Genomic DNA, 12205 nt, shown 5'->3' on the forward strand with positions numbered 1-12205 from the left:
GGTTCACAAATAATATCAGGATTTAGTAGCCAAATTAAAATATGATATTAAGCCATTGTTCTCAACCTCAGTAAATATTTGTGAGCTCAAAGGCAACTGAGCCTCTACTTAGCAATGACATAAAGACCATTTGTTGGACTGAAACAGACCACAGCTTTATTAGTAACAGATAAAGAAGCTTGACCCCAGTACTGATCAAGATCCAGGCATCAGTCAGCCTCCATGCCAATTGATTGAGACCAGCTCTTTGGGTCTGATAACCAATTTGCCTGGCCTGATTGGTATATCTCTCTTATGACATACTGTATATCATTCCCTGTTACCAGGTGTAAGATAGAACTATATGTCCCTGGTTACCCACACCCCCAGGTCCTATACTGAAACTCCAACTAGCACTCATGGGTGTCCTAACTGTATGTGGATCCCATGCTAAAATTACCTAGGTGTAAAAAAGATTCAAACATGTTGCAGAACACTGAGCAGGAAAATTGGGTAAGTTTAGACCACTTTCTCTCTTTGGCTCTTGGCAAATGAATTGGATTAACATTGCATGCAGCTATATGGAGCTGTTACACATTGCAGCCTAGTTTAAAGACTCTGATGATAAAAAAGCAAGACACACATTTGTATAATGAGAACTAGAAGAGAGTTGTGAAATAACTACATTATCTGTATTGACACAAATGAAAAATCTTTCACTAAATTATTCCTTTCCCAAATTTGAAACGTGAGTAAATCTGGCAGTCAATTACTTTGGCTGCATTTCCAAGACTGTACCAGAGGCTTTATTGATTGGCTTCAATTAATGTATGCCAGCAAGTAAATTAACATAGCACCTGAGGCATAATTCTCTGGTGGATCATGCACACTGACTTTTCACCATTCAAGCTGTTTTAACTCCTGTGGAGAATATGGCTAGGAGGTACCGTGTTTGCAGTCTGGACATGAACAAAACTCATGGCTGTAATGACAGGTCATTTGCAAAAAAAACCCATGTTTCACTCCAGAACAATCTCTTTAAGTGACATCTTATCAATGGTAATTCAATTAGAATTTTCAGACTGAAATACATTTTACTTTGTGCTATGCAAACTTTATTTTGCATTTTAATTTGGGAGTGCTATTTATATTAACATGCAGTTATGAAAAAATAGTACATTGTTAAAATACAAAGATTTATCATACGACTCACTAAAAAGCCTTTTCTGGTTGGTCAAAAGCATTTTCCACCTTTAAGTATTGGTATGATTTCACAAGAAACAGAACTGTTGTGATGGGGAAACCATGTATTCAGTTCTGATCACTGGATTACCTTGGGCAAGTAATTACCTCTTAGCTTCATTAATACTTTCAGCAATATCTATAAGTACTGATCAATACTAAACTGTCTCTTGCACACTTACACAACAGTGAAACCAAAATAAAGTTGCAGCTCTTAAAGCTACTTTTAAAAATACTATACATATACAAATGTGTTTTTTGCTACAATGAAGTGACCACTCATAATTTTTCTTTGTGCTTTGACATGACATGAATTAGAGTACTGCCCTTGAAGTGATGAGTCAGCACAGTCTAAATCAATACCTGTACCTTGAGATGCCAGATCTGACCATGGTTGTCCACATCTTAGTTGCACTCCGCCTGGACTACTACAATGCCTTTGAAGATAATTCAGAAGCTTCATCTGGTTCAGAGATTGGCAGCCAGATTACTAACTGGCGCGCTGTACAGGGAGTGGACAACTCTCATATTAAGACAGCTCCACTGGCTACCTGTCCACTTCTAGGCTAAATACAAAGTGGTGGTCATTACTTGTAAAGCCCTAAATGGTTTGAGCCCAGACTATTTGACAAACAACAAACCTGCTTGAGCACTGGGATCAGCGAAGAGGACCCTCCTCTTAATCCCACCCCTCCACCGTCCCAAGCATGGCTGGTGGGGACGAGAGAGGGAGGGCCTTCTTCATGATCACCCCTTCCCTCTGGAACTCCCTCCCTAAGGAAATCAGAACTGCTCCTTCACTCATCTCCTTCAAGAAACAACAAAAAACCTAAATTTGTATGTTATGGAGAGGAAAAATAATAGTTCACCATCAATCCCGCCTCATCTGACAATGTTGACAAAAATTACCCTAACTTTTTGAAGAGCTATATTTTTATATTTTTATAGATATTTTAACTGTTCAATGTATTATTTATGATGCTTGGCTGGTTTATATGTTTTAGACAAGGTGTTTAATTTGTTTATTTTTAACTGTCTGTTTTAATGATTTATTGTGTTATTGCACATAGCATTGAATGTTTACCATTTTTTGCCTTTGGAAGCTGCCCTGAGTCCTTCAAGGAGAGAGGGCGAGTTAAAAATAAAGTTTATAAAGATGATGATGATAATAATAATAATAATACAGTAAATGTATACAACAGGGTAAACTGCATTTGAATAGATTTTACTAATGTTTATATTTCTGGTGGAAAATAAGTAATCTTACTGTATCACTTTTCTCTTTTCTTCTTTTACATTCCTTTGCTCATAGTGTGTTAATCTTCTTGTTTAATTCATGCAAAGTTGGCTAAAACTTGAAAGACCATAGCTCAATGGTAGATGGGCTTTACATGAATAAAAGTATCATGTTCAATACCCAGAGCACAATAAGCAACCTGTGGCACTACAGATGCTGAGGTCAGCTCTCACTAATGAGTCTCAACTAGCTTCTTGATCTTCTAGGATCAATCTAATCTGGCTGGCAGATTGCCCATGTTTGGTGTGGACACTACTGATCTAGTGGACTACTGGTTTCAGAACAAAGTAGTCTCTTAAAATCTTACACATAGATGTATTCTGTTTTAATGGGTACTTGCATTCTGAATAAAGTCTGAGCTATAGTATTTTGAATTTTTTTGAATTCTGTGCTTGTGGAATTTTGCATAATAGAAACCAAAAGAATCTTCGTGGACATTCATTTCAAACTTGTTAAACAGGAATATTTTAGCAAAGGAGATGCAACCTATGAGTAAGTTCTAAAGGATCTGTCTTTGCCTCCTTTATTCTATTTCTGTACTGTTTTTTCACTGACTACTCATTCTTAATAATAATGAAAGGTAAGCAGCAACAATTATATGAACCAGAATGGAATTGTTTAGAGACTATTGACTTATTCAGTATTTTATCTTCTTCAATATTTTGGAATATTACAGGGTGCTGCAAGAAATGTATAATAATCAGGAAACAAATACACACAATTTATCCTAAGAAATTATCACAGGTTATCCAGGTTCAAACCCCGGAAGCGGCGTGAGTGGCCGCTGTTAGCTCCAGCTTCTGCCAACCTAGCAGTTCGAAAACATGCCAATGTGAGTAGATTGGTACTGCTCTGGCGGGAAGGTAACGGCGCTCTATGCAGTCATGCCAGCCACATGACCTTGGAGGTGTGTACGGACAACGCTGGCTCTTCGGCTTAGAAATGGAGATGAGCACCAACCCCCAGAGTCAGACATGACTGGACTTAAAGTCAGGGGAAAGCTTTACCTTTTTAAAAATATATATATTCCTATTCCTAATATATTCTTACTATGTTATACAGATGGTGTAACTTTTTGTGTGTGATGGTAATAGAAATTATGTGCTTCTTCAAAAGGAAATCTGACTGGGTTGTCTTGAGCTTGTTCCAAGAAAGAATGCAAAGGATTGTTACATTATACACAGGCACTTGGTAATGTACTATGATAATAAAAAAAGACGCAAGAGATTAGGTTCAGTATGGGAAAATGAGGAACTGTTGCCAAATAGAACTGCAAATAGGCTCTGCTCAATGTGAGCCTGGTAGAAGCTGCAAACACAAGTTCATAAGGGCCCTTCTTTTGTTTGGGTTGAGCCAGTCTTTGACTTCCCAAGCTGCAGAGCCTATTTAGGTCTGGGATTTCCTTTTTGCAGGACCATTGATGGCAAAAATGGCCAAAGTCCTACCTTCACCCACTACTCCTTCCAGCAAAAACCAAGGTTGACCTCCTTATTATAACTCAACCCAAAGCTTTGGACTATAGATGTGGCCTTTTGCCTTTTCAAAACATGTATGTCTGCACTTAGGTAACACTGAGCTAAGTTTCATTGATTAAATGGATGTACTCTCACTAGAACTAACAATTAGATCTAGGCCCAATATTTTTATATGAGGTGCTGCCAGAGTGAAGGAGCTTTCAAATTATCTAAACATTTCGAAAATGTACTGAATCAAAGAAATACTGGAACGAAATACACAAAGAATGTGGAAAAAATAATGAAAAAGAAACTCCAAATGAGACCAGAACTATATCTATTAGGACTGACAAACACGAAATTAGACATAAACGAGGAAAAGATTTTAAACTATCTAGTCATAGAAGCCAGAATCGTCTTTGCCAGTGTATGGAGATCAAACCAGATACCAACCATAGACCAATGGCTATCGAAGATATGGGAAATAAAGAATATGGACAGACTGACGTTTTTGATGAAGAAGCACCAGGGAAAACCAATGAAAGAAACCAACTGGTCAAATTTCGAGGAATATACAAGATTAAGAAGGGCACAAGCGGAGGATGCGACTTAATGAACAGGAAACTCAGTAAATGAATCATCAAGAGACGAAGCCCCACCACAAACCAAATCACTCCACAAAATCCTCTTACCTCTACACTCCCCCTCCTTCCCTTCCACATGCAATTCCCCCTCTTCCCAACCACTCTTTAACCCACCCCCTAACCTCCCCCCCACACAAAGTGATTTACCCCGATTATAATTCTGTATTAAATGATATCAATAAAAAATATATTAAAAAATATTTTGAAAATTATCTGAAAAAAATCTGAAAAAAATCCTTATTGCATATCTTAAGTTGCTCATGTTCTTGCAGCAGAATGTTATTTAAAACCTGTTTTTTACGGTAGAATACTGTTCTTGTCTCTTCAGTAGGAAGCTCCACCAAGTTCAATAGAGCTTGGACACTAGTAAGTGGATGTAGTGCACCAGTCTTTACATACTGGGTACATTTTAAAGGCAGTTATGATTTGCAAAATTCTGCTGTAAGCTGAGTGTTTCATAGTAAGCAAAGCAAAATATCTGAACACATACCCAAAGTATAACAGTCATTATGGTAACTTTATCATCTCTATACGTTTTTGAAGGTACAACAAAATGGCAAACAGTAATATAGTATAAGTAATACTGACTTCTCTGGTGACTAATGTATGATTACATAGCTTTAACAGAAGAAATGTAAGAAAAATGACGAGGTGTAGTCACATCCCATTTGTGTCTACCTGGAATAATACTCAGATACACTAATGCCTTATTTTATGATTATTTGTCCCATGACACTATTTAGCAACACCAATTTTCAAAATAAACGTGTTAAAAGCATTTTATCCTCCTGATATGAAAATGTTCTTTTTATAAACGTATTTCACAGGTCAGTGGTAAAAAGCAATGGTGTTGCTGCTTCTAAAGGTGTATATTATTTACAGAGTTTAAAATGTCATGAAGCAGCTTGAAGCACTATAGGGAGCCCACAATATGGGAAAAATGTTTCCATACAAGTGTTTGTATTTCAGGAATATGTATTTTTGGTACACATTTGGTAATAATAAGCATGACTTTGCTCAAGTATAATTCCAACACCAACTTTTTTTTAAAAAGTACTTTGGTCATTGTACATAATGACATTGTAATGCACTTAAGGAACAAGCATGCTCTGTAAGCACTGTTTATAGTGTTTATAGACATTTATTCTATAGAAAGGGTTTAAGAAAATGTGGAATTAATTCTATATGTCCCATACATACTGAAACTTAATTCACACAATCTTGATTTATCCAGAATGTTCATTATGGCACATGAATACTCCTGTTAACATAAACTGAATCACCGATAGATTAAAGCTGTAATCCTATACACGAATGCCTAAGAATCAGGGTCATTGAACTCAGTAGTGTTTACTGCTTAAAATTCTTGTCTATTGTAGGTTGCTTTATGAAGTGCAAATTTCTTGAAATTATATCTATCAAAATGAATTCCGAACTCCAAACTATAGTGTTGGTCCTAATTTGAGTAAGGAATCAGACTTGACAGATGTACTGTTATACCTCAGGCATGGTGTGTGTGTGTGTGTGTGTGTGTAAATAAATAGTTTTATTATATAGGACAGACCAGAGTAGACTAGTACAATGTCCAATACAGTACAATGTCCAATACACATTATTTTCCTAATAATATTTTCCTAATGTGTATTGGACATTGTACTCAGCCATGAAACATACTAGTACCTATTAAGATAACCTAAGTTGTGTCTACACAGACAAAATAAAATGGACTCACCTTATCACTGCTGTGAATCGCTTACATGATATGTGGCTGGTTTCACAGCAGAATCACTGCTTTTAGCTGTTCATCTGGAAAAGGGAAACAACAGTTTACCTCAGAGCTACTAGGAGGCTCAGGAGTGATTTCTAGGAAGTTCAGGGATGCAGTAGGAATGCACTGATGTGCATCTCTCCTGACAATTGGGGGGGGGGGGCAGCGCTGTAAAGTGGTTGAGGACAGGTTCCAGTTTTGATATAATCACCATCCTGGCCTCAAACCAGTTCCAGACATGGCAGTCTAATCACCTGTACAGTAGTATTGGTTCCTCCCAATACCACTTCCAAACTGGATTATAGTGTCAGCATAGAAACACCCTTTGGACATCTATCCTAGTTTTCAGAATATTTTAGTGCTATTTGCAATCAGTGGGAATGTCATGCAAAATTGGTAAAATAATGAGAATTACTGCTCATTTTTTGTAAGTTTTAGCATGTTCTACATGCAAATTTTTAAAATGTTTTTGTGTACACACATGCAAAGCACACATACACATCTTTGACTGACATCCTGTTAGGTAGTTATGTTATTGTAAACCGACTTAGAATCAAAGTTGACATGTCTCATTTCGCCATGTTCATATTCTCAAAACACAATTTCATCTTTATTGTAAGCTGCCTTGAGTCCCCTCAGGTGAGAAAGGCAGGGTAAAAATGCTATAAATACATACATACATACATACATACATACATACATACATAGAACCACTGTTTGAGCAGACAGACAATAGCGGCATGTGTCCTGTTGCACAATAAATCCCATTGCACAATGGGATCATAATAACACGAGTCCCATTTTGCAATGAGGTCTTCATTACATATTGGACTCCCCAGTACACATTGAAAAATCACGTCAAAGGTGTAGTTACATCATTGTAAAGTTGTGAATTGTACACTTCAGTGTATAGCCTTGACATTTTATTTTGCATACATGAAGATTCCAGAAATGAGGAAACTAGAAGATAAGCTTTCACACATTTACATATTTTTTTTGGCACAAAACACTCCCAACACATTTACATGCATGTTTGGTGAAATCTTATCTGTGGCTCACCCTAGCTGTGGAAAGCCTTTCCATGGGAACTCTGGTTAACCTCCTTCCTTTTTATTCAGATAGATCTCTGAGTTTTACATTATGTAACAATGGTCTGTGCGTTTTCTTGAAACAGTTCGTTCAGAGGGGGTTGCACTTGCCTTCTTCTGAGGCTGGAAGAGTGTGATTTGCCCAAGGTCACACAGTGACTTTTCATGGCTGGTCTCCCAACACTCAATACTGTACTCAATAATCTCCCAATAGCCCAATACTCAAACTAGTACACAACACTGGGTCTCTTGATTTAGAGATTATACAGTTTTATTTTTGATCCTAATTAAATTGATGAGGTATAGCTGTAAAATTAAACTGAGCTAGTATAGCAGTATAGCAGTGAACCACGAAGTTATATTTCTTTGCCAATAAAAACAAAGCAACTGTGTAACTATGACAACAAAACTGAATAGGATTTAAGGGGCTAGATCAAAAGAATGTGTCTCTATTAGTGGTTAAATTGTAAAAATTCTAGATTCAAAATTGTCTGCTTAATGAAAACTGTAATACAGTGTTAGGAGATTTCAAACAAATTGCAAACAAAAGGAGACCATCCCAGTGTTTTTGTTCAAAGTCTAAGCCTTAGAAGCCATCAAATCTTCCTGTGATAGATTTTTCACCCCTTAAGGGCTGAAAGATATATACACACATTGGTTCCATTCATTTCTTTTTAAATGCTCTTCTGATGTATAAAACACATGGCAACAGCTCAGTCTCATTTATTTGCCATTTTTATCTTGATCAAAGCTAATCATGATCAAATTTCAACAAAGGCAGTGATCCATCAATTTTATTACCTAGAAGCATTCTGTGTGTTTCTCTTTTGTTTTGGTGAGGAGCAGGATATGAAGCCCCAGTGAGATATGTGTCTCATCAAAGGCTGACAGGTACAAACTGCAACTTCATATTTTACCCTATAACATGTCTTACTGCAAATGAAGGACATACTTCTCTCGCACACTCACACACAGAGAATATCAAAAATATACAAAGACAAAGGAACAAACTGCTGCATATGTTTCTTTTTGTTAACAAAAATATGCCTGCCAGATTTTGTTGCAATAAACAAGCATTTAGGTTTCATTTGGATGGGAAGAATGTCACATCCAGTTATACAAATGATATATTGCATAACTATAGGCAATTTCAGGTGAAAATTGCTTTGTGGTTTGAATGTGTCGATCACTTCTGGATAATATGCATGCAAAGCAAAATAGAAAGTAGATCTATTTCCCCTCAAATTTACGTTTGGCTTCGTGTGGATTTATCATTCAGTCAGCTCAGAAATACAGTGTATGAAATCCAAAGACTACTTTTAATGTCGCTTAAAAAATATAGCTATTGATCAAGATTGAGCAAAGTTTTGGCATTTTTCCATTTTCATTTTCTATCTTTTGCTGAGGTTAATCTCATTGTTTGTGAAAACTGACACAAAGTCTGCTTTCTATAGACAACTCTACATTCTGTGTGTGTATGTGTGTGTATGCCCTCAAAATTTCTGTTCATTTATAGAGACTTTGTGAATTTCATTCTGTTTAATTAGGCAAGGTATACCCCCGGTGGCACAGTGTGTTTAACCACTGAGCTGCTGAACTTGATGACCTAAAGGTCGGCAGTTCGAATCCAGGAACAGAGTGAGTTCCCATTGTTAGCCCCAGCTTCTTCCAACCTAGTAGTTTGAAAACATGCAAATGTAAGTAGATCAATAGGTATTGCTCCGGTGGGATGGTAATGGCACTCCATGCAGTCATGCCAGCCACATGACCTTGGAGGTGTTTACGGACAACGCCAGCTCTTCAGCTTAGAAATGGAGATGACCAGCAACCCCTAGAGTCAGACACAACTAGACTTATTGTCACAGGAAAACCTTTACCTTTACCTAATACTCACAGATAGTTTTGCCAGTTCCTTCCTCTGAAATACAGCTTACAGCACCTGGCTGCCAGTCTCTTCATTCAAGTACTGACCAGGGCTGACCCTGCTTAACTTCCAGGATCAGAGGGTGCCTTTAGGATAACGGTGAAAAAAATAATAATTTACATCAGTTTGGTTGCTCTTAGGGTACATATTCGCTGTAGAATTACCATATTTGAGTCTAATGCTCCTTAATTTTTGTGAGGTAATTTAGCCCAAAAGGTGAGCATTAGATTTTGTTGGAGTATGGTTGTATTTGTATGAAATGTAAATCAAGTGTTTACTGCTGATGAGCTAGAGTGTGTATTTTCAGTAATGAAATAGTTAACAGCAGGCTAGTTTTGACTGACAGCCTGTTGTGATTGTTATGACCTATCAGGATTGATTTCCTGCCTTTAAGGGTTGGAACTTCCTCTGGACAGAGGAATGTGTGTCTTATCTTATCTGTGGAGTTCGGCGTGAGCATTTCGCTGGAGATGTACAATGAATGCTATGCTCCGAAGCCGGGAAATGTAACTGTAAATATGTAAATAAAGTTTAACAACAGTTGGATTTACAACTGAACCTCCAGCTGCTGGAATTCTGTTGGCCAGTGCTGTTTCTCCGCAAGAGAAGTCAGCCTGCGGAAGAAAGGGGGCGGTGAGACCAGAATGATGTTTTTTGGAATCCACTCTGCACACCATCATCCCCTGACAGATTTGAGTAAATATGGTAATACAGTTTGACTGCAATGGATCCATGCTATGGAATCCTGGGAGGTGAAGTTTTGTAAGGCACAACTCTCATTATTCTCTATCTTTGAGCCATGATACTTAAAGCAGTGTCAAATTGCATTGATTCTACATTGTAGCTGCATCTTTAGTATACACGAAACAAGCTCCTTTCTAACCCAACTAGTAGTAATGTATTCCTTTGAATAGATTTTTCTTCACCTTTTCTGCTCTGTGCTTCCTTGGGAAGTCCACATTTGTTCTTTTACTTTTCACTAGTGTGCTCCCAAAGCGAATGCAATTATGTTTGTGTAGGACATGACAGACCCTTTTCCATATACTTTTCTCTCAATTAACGATGCTCTTCCTTCTCCTGCATCCATTCTTCACCATTTCCATGCATTCCTCCTCAACCATAGACATTTCTTTTCTGCTTCTCCATACCTCTAGATAGCCACATCTCCATAGCAACAGAGTCTGCATTGTACACACCTCAAAGACCCCATTACCCATATTGGCCTCAGGTACAACAAAATGTCAGAATGCAGTGCTTTTCTGATCAGCAACAGAGTCCCCATTGTACACACCTGCAGTCAATGGAGTTAAACCGCATTATATGATTCTACACTTATCATATAATGCAGTTCAATCTACATTATAATGGCAGCAGTTTAGATGGGGCTTGAGAGGCAGCTGGTGTGTTGCTGTCAAGAAAATTAAAGAGATACTTTGGTTTTAAACTTCCAATGTGTGCCCAGGAATATAAATCCAAGAATCCTAAAAGTATTTATTAGGACTTTTTACTACAAGGGGTACATTTTGATTCACCATTTAGAGCAAGCCATACACTAGACCACAGCCTTTCCCTAGAAGAGCAACATCATATCATTCCAAGAAGTATAAATACAAATAAACAATTATTCAATGAAAACTTTAAGATGCTGCATGACAGTTTAATTTGAACTAATACCACTTAGAAATTTTGAAAAGGATACCTGGCCAAGAGGAGGGAACAAATGAATGATCCATGTTGTCTCTTCCCTCCACCCACCTCTCCCCAGGTTTTATTCTTACCATTAAATGACCCAGTTTAAAAGTTTCAAATTAGGCCCATCTCTTTAGACAAGAAGATGCTAAAGAAAAAAAGCAAATTGTGTCTATTCATTAAAAAGGCATTTGCAGATTTGAAAGAGAAACCATGTTTCATATATCTTGCCCAGATATGTGGTTAACTGCATATATATATTTCTCTTTAAGTAGTGTCCAGTAAAAATTCATTTCAGCTTCAATTTTTGACAGAAAATGTCATTTGGGAACCATTGTGAATAGGTCACTAGAAAGAATCAGGCTAACATATACTGTTTTATCAGAGTAAGTACCATCCTGTACCATCCTGGTCTACAATCAAAAGGAACACAGATTTGCCAAAAGGCCACATAATGCATCATTAACCAGAACACCCACATTTGGGAGCACATTAGGTTTACTGAAGCACTACACTGAACATTTGCACTAAAGATAATAGCCATTGATTAAAAATTGACACTCTGATCATTAGTTCTGGTTCTTAATTTGCTCTCAGGCACTGGGGACGTAAGGCACCTGAGAGAAAAGCTGAGTAATATCTTCATGAGCACACATTTATTTCACTGGAAATTTAATATTATTTATACAATTTCTGGTCCACATATTTACCAAACCCCACATTCATTATAGTTTATTTAATCAGTCCCCTAATTCTGAATTGTTTGAAGGTGGTTGTTTTTTACATATATTAGTAATTAGAAAATGTCCACTGAAATAATACAGGCTAATCATAGTTAAATAAGGTCCTGTTGTTTTCTATATATAGGGACAAAGTGGTTCATATTTGCCATAGGTTCTATGAGACCTAGAACTGTGTGGTTACTAAAATTCTTTAGCACTATAAATTGGACAAAAATCAAAGCTATCTCTGAGACCACCTGTACTTCTGGTTACACCAAACAGAATTCCAATTCTGTCTCATTACCATATCAACACACACACACACACGTGTGTGTATGTATGTCTTCCACACCTTCCTGATTATTCAGGCTTAAAGAGCAATGCAAGCAGTCCCTGAG

General features: G+C 37.2%; 1 protein-coding gene across 2 annotated transcripts in view; it reads left to right on the forward strand.

Annotated features, from left to right (window-relative positions):
- Positions 1 to 12205, forward strand: part of robo1 (roundabout guidance receptor 1) — a 922568-nt gene that overhangs the window by 18910 nt on the left and 891453 nt on the right. The window lies entirely within an intron of this gene.

The sequence above is a fragment of the Anolis carolinensis genome, chromosome 3 (assembly GCF_035594765.1).
Source record: "Anolis carolinensis isolate JA03-04 chromosome 3, rAnoCar3.1.pri, whole genome shotgun sequence".
Taxonomy (NCBI): Eukaryota; Metazoa; Chordata; class Lepidosauria; order Squamata; family Dactyloidae; genus Anolis; species Anolis carolinensis.